A 15,225-nucleotide genomic window follows, 5' to 3' on the forward strand; every position below is an offset into this window, starting at 1 on the left:
TAAAGTGCCTAATCGGAAGATGTCTCACTCTCAGTTTTGATGAATGGTTATCCTTGACCTGAAATGTTAACTCTGTTTCTCTCTCCACAGTTGCTGCCTGATCTACCCTGAGTATTTTTAGCATTGCCTGTTTTCATTTCATACTAGCACAGTGCCGTAAATGGTGCTGCTGAATTAAAGGACCATTTATTTGCTTACAATTTGCTATTCAACATGCATCTCTTTATTGGGAAGGTCAAACACAGATTGGGGCCATTGCTTTGCTGAGCATCTCCGTTCATTCCACAAGCGTGACCCTGAGCTTCTGGTCACATGCCATTTTAATTCTGTGCCCTACTCCTGGCCTGAAACAAAATAGTGCAAATGCTGGACATCTGAAGTAATATCAGAACATGCTAGAAATGCTCAGCAGGTCAGACAGCAACTGCGTGAGAGAAACCTATACCAATTAAGAGAAGAATCTTGTTGCGAAATAAGCACGGGCACTCAATGATAACTTAGATTTATATAGCACCTTTAACGTAATAAAACATCCCAAGACATTTCAGAGAGACATTATACATAGGAACAAGAGTAGGTCATTTTAACCCCTCCAGCCTTTACACCATTCAGTGAGAATTTGGCTGATGCATGACCAATCCTTCATATGTATCTGCCTCTGTCAACTCATTGTAAAGAGGTTACTTTATTTCCAGAGGAAAATTAATATGATTTCTGCTGATGTGATATAGGGCACCATATGAACATACAAATTAAGAGGAGTAAGCCTGCCCCGCCATTCAATAATATCTGATAGAGACCTCGATGCCATTATCCTGCCTACCCCCTATAACCTTTGATTCCCTTGTTAGTCAAGAATCTATCTACCTCTGCCTTATAAATATTCAATGACCCCGCTTCCATTGCTTCCTGGGGCAGAGAGTTCCACAGACTCACAACCCTAAGAGAAAAAAAATTCTCCTCATTGTCACAACATACTGGGGATAGTGCACTGTAATATCAAGCCCCACTGCTCCCTGGGCCGCGACAAGTGTGAAAAGATTTGATCAAACCACCAGATTGCCCCAATTCTACCTAACTGTTTAATTTAGGTTAACAGAATACGAGCACCAGGTTTGTAAACTTAATAAGTAAATAACTGTTTATTGAACAAATTGTCATTAACCAGTGGCAAAAGAAAGAAATATGAACTGCTGATTTCTAACTCTATGACCTAAATGCTACCCCTTCTTAATTCCCTTTACACACACACATGCAAGACAAATAAAGCATACAGAAACACGGATTTTAAGGGTGGGATAAAACAGTTCAATAGCACCAATTCTAGAGTATAGGATTCGATGGGTTGATTTTGAGCAATGTCTTCCAAATTCCTTTCAGTTCTTGTTGATGACACAAGGTGGTCTTCCAGCACTTTCAGTATTTAGTTCACTGGTTGAGCACTTGCCTTTCAATGTTTCTAATAGTGATTTTCCACTTTGCCTTGTGATAGGGTTTTTTCAGAGAGAGAGCAGGTTATAAAGATATGAGGAGCAAAATCCAGCTAGCTAGCATTGTGGAATTACTGGAATATTCCACACACAGGAAAAAGAGGCTTTAGGTCTTGTTCCTTTCAGGCTAGGAGCTAATCTGCTGCATTGCTCTCACACAAAACCTGGCCACCTGGTCAGGAGCCAAATAAAAAGTTGTTACCAGGCAGCTCCCTTGGTCCAGAACTTCTTTCTGGCACCATCCTGTCTTTCATGGCACACTCTGTTCCAGGACTGCAAGATTGTATGTATCTTTCATCTTGTTCCAGTGGACATGTCTTTCAAACTGCAGCCATTGTAATTTTAATCCACAGTCCAACAGAAAATAAAAAGTTATGTTCCCTACAACAGGCCAACCGAAATAAAAAGATATGTTCCTTACATTCCTCCACCCTTAAAAGAGATGAAATGCCACTTCTAAAATGTGTTTCATCACAAGGTATGTGACACATGGACAACATAACACAAGACTTACTTTCATTCATCCTTCCTCCCCCTTATACAATCTTCAACATTTCTTACTCCTTTAACTTATTTTAGTGTTTTGCACCCGGGACAATGCATCCGCGATCACATTATCCTTACTAGCAATATGAACAATCTTTACAATGAATGGTTGAAACAATAGACTCCATCTAAACATTTCGAGTCTCGCATTTCGAGTTTTAAACTTTTCAATGAACACCAGCAGATTATGGTCAGCGTAGATTAGTGTTTCTTTGTTATCGTGTTGGACATAAACTTCAAAGTGTTGAAGAGACAACAACAATGCTAGAGTTTCTTTTTTAACTGTAGAGTACTTCCTCTGATATTAATTTAGTTTTTTGGAAAAGTACCCCACCGGCTTCTCAATCCCTAATTTATCATCTTGTAATGGGACTGCACCTACCCCCAAGTCGCTAGCATCAATTGCCATTTTAAAAGGTTTGATAAAGTCAGGGGTGGCCAACACTGGTTCATTTATTAAGATTGCCTTCAGCTTTTCAAAGGCTGCTTGGCATTCTGCTGACCACTTTTGCCTGTTTTCTTAACAAATTGGTGAGAGGTACAGCTATTGTGCTGAAGTTAGGCACAGACTTCCTAAGTAACCTTATTAGATCTTTCCTTGGTCTTTCCTCTAAATATGAGAACAGAGTGTCTTAACTACCCCAGTATTATCATATTGACTATTCGAATTGTAGGAGGTTCGCTTTGGGCACTGTCTATTTCTCCTCCTACCTTGCCTTTACTGTCTCTGTCATCCTCCATTACTCCTACCACCTGGCACACTTGCTCTGTCTTATCTTCTCTGCAATGAAATTGCTTCAGCATGTTCATGTGACATAACCGTTTCTTCTTCCTATGCTCAGGAGTATCTATCAGATAAGTCACTTTATTAACTCTCCTAACTGTCTTGTAGGGGCCACTGAATTTCGTTTTCAGGGGTTCACCCTGCAAAGGTAATAATACCAATACTTCATCTCCTGCTTGGAATGTCCTAGTTATAGTATGTTTGTTTGCCTATACTTTCAATTGGGTTTGGGAAATTTTTAAGTGCTTTTGTGCTATTTTACATGCTCCTGTGAGTCTTTCTAGAAACATGGACCAACATGGTATATTCATCTTTCTGCTTTAGGAACTTTTCCTTAATCACTTTTAATGGACCTCTTATTTCATGACCATAGATCAATTCGATTGGACTAAATCCAGTGGATTCACTCGAAGAATCTCTGGTAGCAAATAGTAAGAAATCTAATCCTTTGTCCCAATCCTTTGGGTATTCATAGCAATAGGTCTTGATCATGGTTTTGAGAGTCTGATGGTATCTCTCTAAAGCTCACTGTGTCTGTGGGTGACAGGTGGTAGACTTTAGTTGTTTGATACCCAAACTGCTGATTATGTCCTGGAAAATTTTAGACACCTTGTTAGAACCTTGGTCAGATTGTATTTCAATTGGTAGGCCATAACGAGTGAAAAACAGTTAACTTTTCCACTACCACCTTTGCTGTAATTGTCCTTAAAGGAATAGCTTCTAAAAATCGGTTTGTCATATCCATGATTGTAAGGATATACTGACTTCCTACTTTTGTTTTGGGTAATGGTCCTACACAATCGACTAATACCTGACTGAATGGTTCTTCAGAAATTGATATGGGTATTAAAGGTGCTGGTTTGATTACATGTTGAAGTTTACCTACTACCTGACATGTATGACAAGTTTTACAAAATTGCACTACGTCCTAATGAAGTCTTAGCCAGGTAAAAAGTCTGTTTATCAATGCTTGGGTTTTCCATATTCCTACATGTCCTGCTATAAGGATTTCATGTGCTACTCAGTATTTGGGCACTACCAGTATCTGATGAACAACTGTCCATTCCTTATCTGTAGGTCTGTGAGGGTGCCTCCACTTCCTCATCAGAATTCTGTTTTCAATGTAATAGCACTCTGAAACTCCTTCAGCCTCAGCTTCAGTGTGAGCTGACTGTGCTAACTTGCATAACTCTGGATCTGCTTTCTGAGCCTCAATTAATGAAGATATGCCAAAGGCTTCCTTTGAATTATCCTCATCCTGAAAGAAAGTTTTGGTTACTCTAACATCTGCTTGTGGTATTACTTTGATCCCCAGTGATGGACTTTGTTTAGCCATTGCTCTGGTCACCACACACGATGGAAAAATACCAGGAACCTGTTCTTGTAACCGTTTCGTCTCTTTAGCCTCTCTCGGACTTTCCATAATTATGGGAGAAGCTATAACCTTCACTCCTGCCAAATCATTCCCCAGGAGTAAATCAACTCCATCCATGGGTAATTTCTTAACCACCCCTACAACCATCGATCCAGATAACAAATCACAGTCTAATTGCACTTTATACAATGGAACTGGGATATACTCTCCACTTATCCCGTTTACAATACTTTAGCTTTCATTGAACTCTCTGGAGGGAAAACTAGGTCCTTCTCCAGCAAAAGAATTTGAGTAGCTCCTGTGTCCCTTAATATAGCTATGGGTTTAGCTGCATCATTTGATGAAAAAGGGGTTATCTATCCTTTAGACAAAAAGCCTTTATATCTCTCTTACGTTATTCACTTCACCTGCATTCACAGCAGTGTTTAGCTCCAGACCCTCATTTGTAGTCAAAGTTACAATATGATCCGTGGCATTTTCTTTTTGAGTTCCCTTTTCGGACTCACTCTTACGAACTCCAATAAGTCCCATGGGCTTCCCTCACAACTTCCAGCATTCTGAATGAATGTATCCCGCTTTATTACAATGGAAACACTCAAGTTTCATCTCCACCCTCAGTACCTTCCTTCCTGATCTGGGGAGGAGATCTCAAGGTATTCCCAGCTATCCATTCTTTACCCTGGCTACTTGCCTTCCTTTCACACTCCCACTTTCTATCCTTTTCAAAGTTATGGTTCAGCTCATTATCATCAGCCATTACTGCTGCCTGTCTAGCAGTTGCAACCCTTTGGTCTTCAACATAGGTTATTACAGAAGGTAGGGAGTTTTTAAATTTTTCCAAGAGAATGGTCTCTCTGAGGGCTTCATAGGTAGTTTCAACTCTCAATGCTCATATCCACCTGTCAAAGCTACTTTGCTTAATCCTTTCAATGTAAGTTTGCCCAGGCTGTTTCCTTAAATTTTGAAACTTTTATCTGTATGCTTCAGGGACCAAGTCATCTGCACTCAAAATGGCCTTTTTCACCACATCATAATCCCTACAAACCTCTGACAATGAAGCATAAATTTCCTGTGCTCTACCTGTCAATTTGCTCTGTATGGGCAATGTCCAGTTTTCCTTTGGCCAGTTCATCTGTTTAGCTATCTTCTCAAATGAAATAAAAAATGCTTCAACATCCCTTTCCTCAAATTCTGGAAGAACTTGTACAAATTTAAACATCTCCCCACCGAGTTCTGATCTGGAAATAAATCCTGCCTCACCGACTGGTGTCCTTTTTTTTTTAAACTGCCAGTATTTTAAGCTTGAATTTGCTCTCTTTTTCCTCTTTCCTCCTCAACTTCACCATTTCTAGCTCCCTTTGAAATGCCCTTTTTCTTTCCTTTTCTGCTGCCCCTAGTTCCAATTTTTTTTTATTTGTAACTGAATTTGAGCCCATTCCAATGAACCACTCCTTGGAGAACTCAAGTTTCTCGGGTATTCCCTCCAATTTCAAATGCTGTGCCATCCCTTCGATTATCTCTGCTTTCCTAGCTTTTGCAGGCAATCCTACTCTTAATTTACTTGCCAATTTAATTAACCTGGCTTTTGGGATCCCTTGTAAAATTGTCAGGGACATTTCCTCCACTTGCATGAAAGCTTTAGCAGTTTCCAGTGCCATCTTATTTTTGACAGTAGAAACCTGGTGTTTCCTTTTAGCTTTTATTACTTACTAAATCTGCACCCAAAATTGCCGTTGTCTTTTGTTCCAAACCATCCAGGACTGAGCCCCCAAACTTTGTCACGACTTGGCGTGCGTTGGAAGGATTTGCAGATTGATACTCAAATGGTTTGGCCAGGTAAACATAGAATCATGACAGCACAAAAGGCCATTCAACTATGCTAGCTCTCCTAAGGAGCAATTCATGTACTATCACTCCACCACCCTTTCCCCGCATCCTTCCCTTTCAGATATTTAGAAAAATTTACATCACAGGAGGCCACTCTGCCCATCGTGTCTGCGCTGGCTAGAAAACAAGCCACTCAGCCTAATCCCATTTTCCAGCACTTGGTTTTCAGCCTCAACCTTTTGGGACTTCAGGTGCATTTCCAGACAGCACCTAAATGTGAATAGGTTTTCTGCCTCTACTACCCTTTCATCCAGACCCCCACCAGCCTCTGGTTGAAAAATGTTTCCTCATCTCCCGTCTAATCCTTCTACCACTAAGTCTATGCCCTCTTGTCACTGACCACTCTGTTAAGGGAAATAGCTCCTTCCCCTCCTGTCTATCTGGGCCCCTCACAACCTTATACATCTCAAATCTCTCCTCAGCCTCCTCTGTTCCAAGGAAAACAACCCCAGCCTGTCCAATTTTTCCTCATAGCTGCAATTTACCAGTCCTGGCAATGTTCTCTTAAATCTCCTCTGTCCCCTCTCCTGTTCAATTACATCCTTTCTGTAATGAGGTGACCAGAACTGTACACAGTATTCATACTGTGGCCTAACTAGCCTCTTATGGAGCTCCAACAAAACCTCCCTGCTCTTAAATGCTGTGCCTCGGCTAATAGAGAGGATTCCACATGCCTTCTTAACCACCTTATTGACCCGTCCTATTTTCAGGGATCTGTGGACATTTACTGCAAGGTCACTCACTCCCTCTACACCTCTCCATGTCCTCCCATTTACTGTGCATCCCTTTGCCATGTTTGACCTCCCCGAATGCATCACCTTACACTTTTCCAAGTTAAATTCCATTTACCACTTTTATGAATGTACCTCCCCAGGGCAGGACTCAAACCCAGAGCTTCTTGTTTAGAGGCAAGGGTCTACTGCGTTACTGGACCTCCAGTCTGTCAATAACAGTAAATTAAGATGAAAAAGACTACAGTTCTTGGGACAACCAGTAACCACCACAAATCCAGTTGAGTTGTCCCACATTACATTAATCTACAAAGTTTTTACAGCACAAAAACAGGTCATTTGGTCCAACTGGTCCATGCCTGTGTTTATGCATACAAACGTCCTTCCATTGTTCATTTAACCCCATTAGTGGCCTTATTAACCTGCATTATTACTTTTAGCAATTGTTTATCTGTAATCCCAGGTCATTTTCTTCTACTCTATTTAGACTGTTAACTTTCAACCATCGCTCTGATATCCATATTGAAGTTCATTTGCCAAATGCTATGTGCATTTGCAACGGAATAGAGTTTTCTTTAAGCATTTTGATCAATCTATAACCAACGCTTTTTATGGACTTTGGATTAATAAAGTTAGACCTTATACTTTGAATGTGAGATCCCTGCTTAAAACGGGAAGAGGATTATCCTGGTCAACAAACCACCAACTTGGTAAACAAACTGCACATTTCTTCAGGCTTTGTAATGTGTGAATTCACATACAGCATGTCTTTAATGTCACAATGACCTTTTCATGGCTGTTCTGCAAATAGTTTCCATAGAATCCATCAATTAAGGTGTATGGAAGACGTGGTGTTCCATTTTGTATTTAATTATAAATATAAAATCAAAGTGGTATATACAAAAACAAGGACAGAATTTGTAGCTTTAAAAATAGGAGCTGAGTGACACCTGTCCAATTATTCTCAGTCCTCTAACTTACTTTACTGCATAACATTTTATCGTCTTCCAAACCCTCCACTTGCCCCTCCCTATATCTGTAACCTTCTCCAACCCTCCAACCCATTGAGATCTCTGCACTCAAGAGAGTGCACTTGGGCGGATGGTGGTGTAGTGGTAATGTCGATGGACTATTAATCCAGAGGCCCGGGCTAATGTTCTGGGGACAAGCATTCAAATCCCACCATGACAACGGGTGGAAAATTCAATTAATAAATCTGGATTTAAAAGCTAACCTCAGCCACCTGGTTCACTAGTGTCCTTGCGGGAAGGTGTCCTTGCGGGAAGGAAATCGGCCATCCTTATCTGGTCTGGCCTACACGTGACTCCAGACAGACAGTAATGTGGTTGACTCTTAAATGCCCTACTGAAATGGCCGAGCAAGCCACTCAGTATATCAAACCGCTACAAAGTCTAAAAAAGGAATGAAACTGGACAGACCACCTGGCATTTTGCCTTCCTAACAGCACTATGGGTGTACCTATACTACATGACTGCGGTAGCTCAAGATGGCAGCTCACCTCCACCAGCTCAAGGGCAATTAGGTACGGGTAATAAATGCTGGCCTAACCAGTGAGGCCCATGTCCCGTGAAAGAATAAAAAAGAGAACATCTCCAATTCTGGACTCTTGCACATCCCCAATTTTAAATTCTTCGCTCTATTGGTGCCATGCCTTTAGCAACTAGACCCTCAACCTCTGGAAGTTGCTCCCTGAACTTCTCCACTCCGCCTTTCAGACACTGCTTAAAATCTACCATTGATCAAACTTTTGGTCATGTGAGCTAATATTTCCTAGATGAGCCAATGTCACATTTTGCCTGACAACACTCCTGTGAAGTACCTCGAGATGGTTCACTATATTTAAGGCACAATATCAATGCTGTTCACCTGCTGAAATCTACGTCTGGTCTCGACCAACCCGGCATAACGCCATTGGACATCAGCTGGTTCTTGAAGCCATAATGTCTACCTATATTTTTGAACTATGCAAAGCAAAGAAGGTTGGAAAAAGCTGGAGGAAGAGCAAGAGTTCTAAAGAAAGCTCAGTTCTACTCAACTCCATCTTCAGTGATCCAGAGCCTTTATTCACTTGGAGAGGCTGGGCAACAATAAATAAAATTAGGAATTATATATTTTTTGAAGCAGCTTTGTATTTGCTATAAACAAGTTAAGGTGCAGAAAGCAATTTTTACAAAATACATGAAAATTACTTTAAAAAGGCATCATCGAACAAAAATTACATCTAATGATTAACAAATACTGCTTCCGGCTGTATGTATGAATTATGGGAAATTAAGAGTCTTCATGCTTTGATTAAGCTTACAACAAAACACATTTTCTGGTCTTCAAAAGTCATTTATAATCTTCACATTTCAAGATATGGTGATAATGGCTGGCAGGAGGAATTATTAAACGGTGAATATTAATACAAAAACCTATTTAGCTCCTAGTCACTGTTTGGCAGATGACAAAAATAGTTCTTGAAGCCATAATGTTTACCTATATATCTAAAACACACCCTATCACAGCTGCCGTGCTTCAGGGAAAGATTTCTCAACAATGTTAACCGTCTAATCTTAAGGTTATGGGGAGCTTTGATAGGAGTATTCAAAATCATGAAGGGTTTTAACAGGCTAAATGTGAAACCGTTTAGAGGAAGAAGGGATGGTAACCTGAAGGTGATTTAAGATGATTGGAATAAATGCCAGAGGCAATTTGGGAAAGCATACTTTTATACCTCAAGTTATGATAATCTGGAATCCACTTCCTGAAAGGGTGATGGAAGCATCATGATGCAGTGACAGTCGAAAGGGAGTTGGAAAAATTCTTGAAGGGGAAAACCTTGCAGGGCTATAGGGAAAGAGCAGAATTAGTTGGATAGCTCTCTCAGAGCCAACATAGGCTTGATGGGCCAAATGCCCTCCTGTGCTGTATTACTCTGATTCTTTTCTATCTCAGCTCTGTAGAGGAAACGACTCAACATTCATTTTCAACGCACTCGCAAATGATTAGAATTACCACCTTTCCTTTGAACTGAAGCAATGCCATTTGCCAAACTTTCATACAATAGCTGGCCATTATCATTTGAATCAGGACATTTTACTTTTTGATACTGAATGGACACCCTTAACCTTGAATTGGAAAAAGGAGTAAGGGAACCTATAGAAAAAGCGCTTATACGAGGGAGAAGTAATTTTTGTGATGTATCCTCAGAACTTCAGCATTTGATTGTAAATCCCATTTGTCCATTCCACGTAAAAATAGGTCCAAGACAATAAAAATTTCAGTTTCTGAGTGATAAGGAACTTTAATGTAACAAATAACTTGCCGTAACCATGGTCAAGCAACTAGTTTATCACCTCTTCCACTCACGAGAGATGGGGAAGTTCCATAAGGGGCTCAGTCCAGCAATATTGCTGAAAATTAATCTCTCCGAGTGGGGAGGTGGACTGGAACGGTAGGTTTGACTATGTCGATTGGGCAGGCCCTCTAACCCCATCTAGGTTACTTAAGTTCAATAAGTGTTCGAATGCGAAATGCCTTAAAATAAAGAAGAAAGTTGCATTCCTATAGCACCTTCCACCACCTCAGGACATCGCAAAACCCTTTACAGCCAATTAGCTATTTTTGAAGCGTGGCAAAGTGGAAGTACGGCTGCAAACTCTCACAAACAGCAAAGTAATGGTCAGACAGTACTTTTTCTACGTTAGTATTGCTTGAGAGATATTGTCCAGGACACCAGAAGAGGTCCCTTGAACATCTTCAAAATTGTGGCCATGTGTCTCTTACATCCACCCAAGAGGGCAGATGGGATGTGGGGTTTCCAGTCCTATCTGATAGATGGCCCCTTTCCCTTCCTCCGTGCTGGCACTGGGTGTATTGGCCTAGATTGTGTGCTCAAATTCCTGGATGTTTTAATACATTAAAAGACACTATATAAATGCAAGATGTTATTGTTAACTAAAAATAAAGCTAAAACTGGCATCAGCATGTTAAAAATAGGAATTCTTCCAGTGTCATCTGAAGAATAGAGAGTCCTCAAGAGGCACAAAAGCAGTGTGCACATATACACCCACTGTTTACATTCGGCACAGAATTTTAAAAAAGGCAAGGCAGCGTTATCCAATTTTAAAATGCAATTTACAGTTTAATAAACATCGATGTTGCCTTTTTAATTACACATTAAGTTATACAAGAAGGCATCAACAGTATGTTTACTGTGCTTAAAGCAATGCAGCTTAGCTGCTGTAACAAATAAAGTACATTTTTTTTGTGTAAAGTCCGATGTGTATTGCACATTGCAACAATGCATATTTGATTTATTTTTTAAAAAGATTCCATATACATATATTCAGGCCACCACTCGTGGCACAGTTTTCAGACACCACACAACATCATGGCCATTTTGAGAGAGTCCAGCCAAAAGATAATTCAAAATTAGGGTTGAAGATGAAACAGCAAACCATTTTGCTGACAGCCATTGATACATAATTAAGACCCCTGCTGACACACATGTTGCCGGTCACTATACACTTCACATTTTATATTGAAAAAAAAAATCATTTAACGCGAGTACTTCAAAATTAACCAAGTTGCGGCATAATGCCAAGGCACTCCTTCAAATCGATGAAACCATGATTCTTTTTGTGACACCAGGTAATCATCAACTAAAGCCATCATCTCTTTCCCCACCCTTCCCAGTATAAGTCTTGGTCTTGGGTCATCAGCTGAACTGGCAGTGGAACCACTCAGTGCAGAACAAAGTCAGAATTGTACTGAACCTCCACACCATCACCTCAAAACATTCTCCACCAAGAAAAAAAAGCATCACTGAATGCCCTTGAGGTGTGGAGCAGGAAAGCCAAACCCATAACCTGGAACGATTACAGATCAGCAGTTTCAGAGCGGCACTGAGATTGCGCTCGGGGATACCCTGGGTCAACGATGGCACGTTTGCGGTGAAGTGCGCTAACTTCTGACGGGCCTCAAAGCAAAGAAAAAAAATAGCGCTGCAAGAGATTTTTTCCAATCTTCACCAAGTCCTAAACTAGACTCTGCCACGTTAAATAACTGATGCACCAGTACTACACAGTCAAATTCCCTTGGAAGTAAGTTAACAGTTTCCTTGGAAGTTTACTGCAACAATTCAGCTGGATTACTGATTTAGAAAAAAAAATCCAACCATATGTCACTATATTTAAAAAAATATATATATATTTATAAATGTTCACAACACATTCCATCAAAGAGTTTCAGGCAACAACCCTGGTTGCTCAAAATAGTCTCACTAGTATTGATAGCCATTGAACAGTTCTTGTACCTTGCCACGCAAGGATTAATAGCTGCATTCTGTGGTATTCCAAGGTGGGGGAAAAAGCTTCTAACAAGCAGATAGAAGAACCTGCTCAATTCTAACAGGCTATTTACAGTGTGTGGGGATTAATTTAATCTGTGGGAAGAGGACACAAACCTCTATATGCTTGAGCTTTTGAAACAGAGAGTGTAATTAGAAATACAGGACAGTCTTGAAACTGTGGCTGGTCAGTTGGAAAACATATCTGTAGTTCATTTTGAGCAATTATGTTTTACATTGAAACAGCTATCATGGTGTGATCACAACAGGCCTTGCAAACTTCAAATGCAAGGCTAGAATCTGCAGAACAAATGGTCCAAGTCCTGACTGCACTCCACTCACCAGAAGGGAGCCTTGCACACAAATGCACAGAGCACCGTTCCTGGCTCCTCCTCATTTATAAATAAAATCGAGATTGCAGGTCGGAACCTTTACTTTTTCAAAACATTAAGAAAGGGGCTGGGTGCATTAAGTTTACAAAACATTCGGGGGTATTTAAAAGCACGTTATAAGGCTGGTTTGAGGAATAAATATTGAGGAATACAATTTATATATTGCCATTCACAACCTCAGGATGTCCCAAAGTGCTTTATAGCCAATTACATATTTTTGCAGCGTAGTCTCAGCTATAAACAGAGGAATCGGGGCAGCCAATTTGCACACGGCAAGATTCCACAAACAGCAAGGCGAAATGATCAGGCTATCTTTTCTCGATTGAGGGATAAATATTGGCTAGAACACCAGGGAGAGCTACCCCGGTCTTCTTCAAAGTAGTGCTACGGGATCTTTTATGTTCACCTGAGAGGGCTGACAGGGATCTCAGTTTAATGTCTCATCTGAAAGACGGTACTGCAACATTGCAGCACTCCCTCAGTACTGCACTGGAGTGTCAGCCTAGATATTTGTTTTCAAGCTGCTAGATTTGGACTTGAACCCACAATTTTGAGACTCAAGAGCAAGAGTGCCACCAACAGAGCCATGCTTACGCTTGATGACTGAGGCAATGCAAGTGCACTCTTTCCAAACCATCCTCACTCAAAACTTTATGTTCTTCAGACAAGGCAAGGAAACAGAAGCCAAACAAAGCTAGTTAACCAATGTAAAAGGAAAGATTTTAATCAAATCACCACAGGAAACTATGCTGCACCAGTGACTTCGCTATCAGTGTTTTGGAACCAAGCAGGTTGAAAAAGGTTGCACGTATGCTGGAAACTAACAAAAAAGACTGGAGATTCTAGAAACAGGCCCATCAGCGCCCAGAAGAGGGAAAATAAAGCAGGTGAATGCTTCACGTGAAAGCCCTGCCTTTGTGTTAGGTATTGGGGGCAGGGTGGACAGGTAGGGTAATGCGGGCTAACAGCAAGCCTCTCAGAGTTCCAGGGCCTGACTGCAAACCCCAATGCAAGTGCGTGGGCAATAAGAATGACCTCGGCTGCAATGAGCAAAAAGCCCATCTCTGCTCAAGGTTCATCCATGAATAACAGTCAGGTGGAACACAACAAACAACCCTTGGAACTGTTGAAGCAAGCAGTCTGTGCCAGCAGAAGTGGCAAGTAAATGAAAAATGGATCATTTGGTGTTTGGGGTGGGGGGGGGGGTGGATTGGGGAGAGGTGATATTTATGTGAATAGGCAAGTGAGTGTAAATAGATCCAGCAGTTCCCCTTTCAAATGGGGCACTTAATTAGTAATGGGTTTACGACAGAGGGATAAATGTCTACTCATGATGCTTAAAAACAGTTTCTTCGGTTAGGCACAGCCTTTTCACTTCTGGGTCTAGGATGAAAGTGTTCTCTGCTAACTATACGGCTCTGCCCTGAATGAAATTAATTTGGCAATTTCAGTCTAGTTCCTAAAGGATATGGACTTGCAGCACTTCACTAGTTAGCACACAAAATGGAAAAGAAATGCCATGCTGGTGTAATTGGGTACGTCTTCTGAAGTTGTGACGAGACAAGTCGAGAGGGGGTTTTGCACTGCACTATACCTGACCTGGGAGGCTTCGATGCTGGGTGTGTGAAATGGATTCATTTTCCAGCACTAGCATCCCTCACCTTGATGAGCGAGCCATGTCAATTCCTGCACGAGACGCCGGAAGGTGCACAAATTGGAGAGAGTGAGGCGCTTGAGCTAAAGGAAAAATCACCAACAGTGACACAACACAAACTATACAACCTCATTTGACAACCTGCGTACAGAAGATCTCGAAGAATGTACACAGCAGTGATTAACCATATTACAAAAACATATGTTTCTACTTGTAACATAATGCTACCATAAGGCAAGTTCCACCTGCTTATGTTTCAATGACTGTTAAGCATGGCAAGAACAATTTACATTGAAGCTAGTGAACAATGATTAAAAAAGGGTCACGGAATGTCCATAACAACTGGAAATAGTAATCTGCATAAGCGATAACATTCCTGGATGGCAAAGTGGGTAAGATTATGTTTAATTGTATTGAGCCACAAAACTGGAAAGTTCCACTACCTGGTCTATAGTGGGTGAGTTGATTGTGGATGGGCAGTAACAACTGGGGAGAAGGGGGGATAATATCAAAGCAGGGCATTTGGTCCTGATTGCCATCAGTAACTGCTATAAAGTGTAAACATTCAGCAGACTGTGCCCTTCCGTAACGCTACACAATTGTAGGGATCTTCCACCTACGTTCGCTAAACTCATTTACCTGGACTAAGCAGGCTTGCTGAGGAAGTGTACCTCAACAGGCAGCTTTAGAAGAAGGAAAGCACATAAGAACCAAAAAAAAAAAAATGTACCCCACACAATTTTTTTCACTGAAAACCTAAGAACAAATCAATCTGCTTAAAAAGGCAAGAACCACTCAAGTCACAGGAAGCCAGCGAAAAAAACTATTTTCAACCGCACCGATAAATTCAAACTTCAGATCAGCCTGGTTGGTTGTCCTCGAGTAATCAGGATCAAAAACAGAAACTTAAGGAGATTAGAAAGCAAAAGGGTTCAGACAAAAAAAGCGTTTTTCATTTTCTCCCCCAAAAAGCACAAGATTTGCTTTAAGATAATTCCACTGAATTTCTTTTT

This window comes from Cetorhinus maximus, chromosome 29, assembly GCF_964194155.1.
Source record: "Cetorhinus maximus chromosome 29, sCetMax3.hap1.1, whole genome shotgun sequence".
NCBI lineage: Eukaryota > Metazoa > Chordata > Chondrichthyes > Lamniformes > Cetorhinidae > Cetorhinus > Cetorhinus maximus.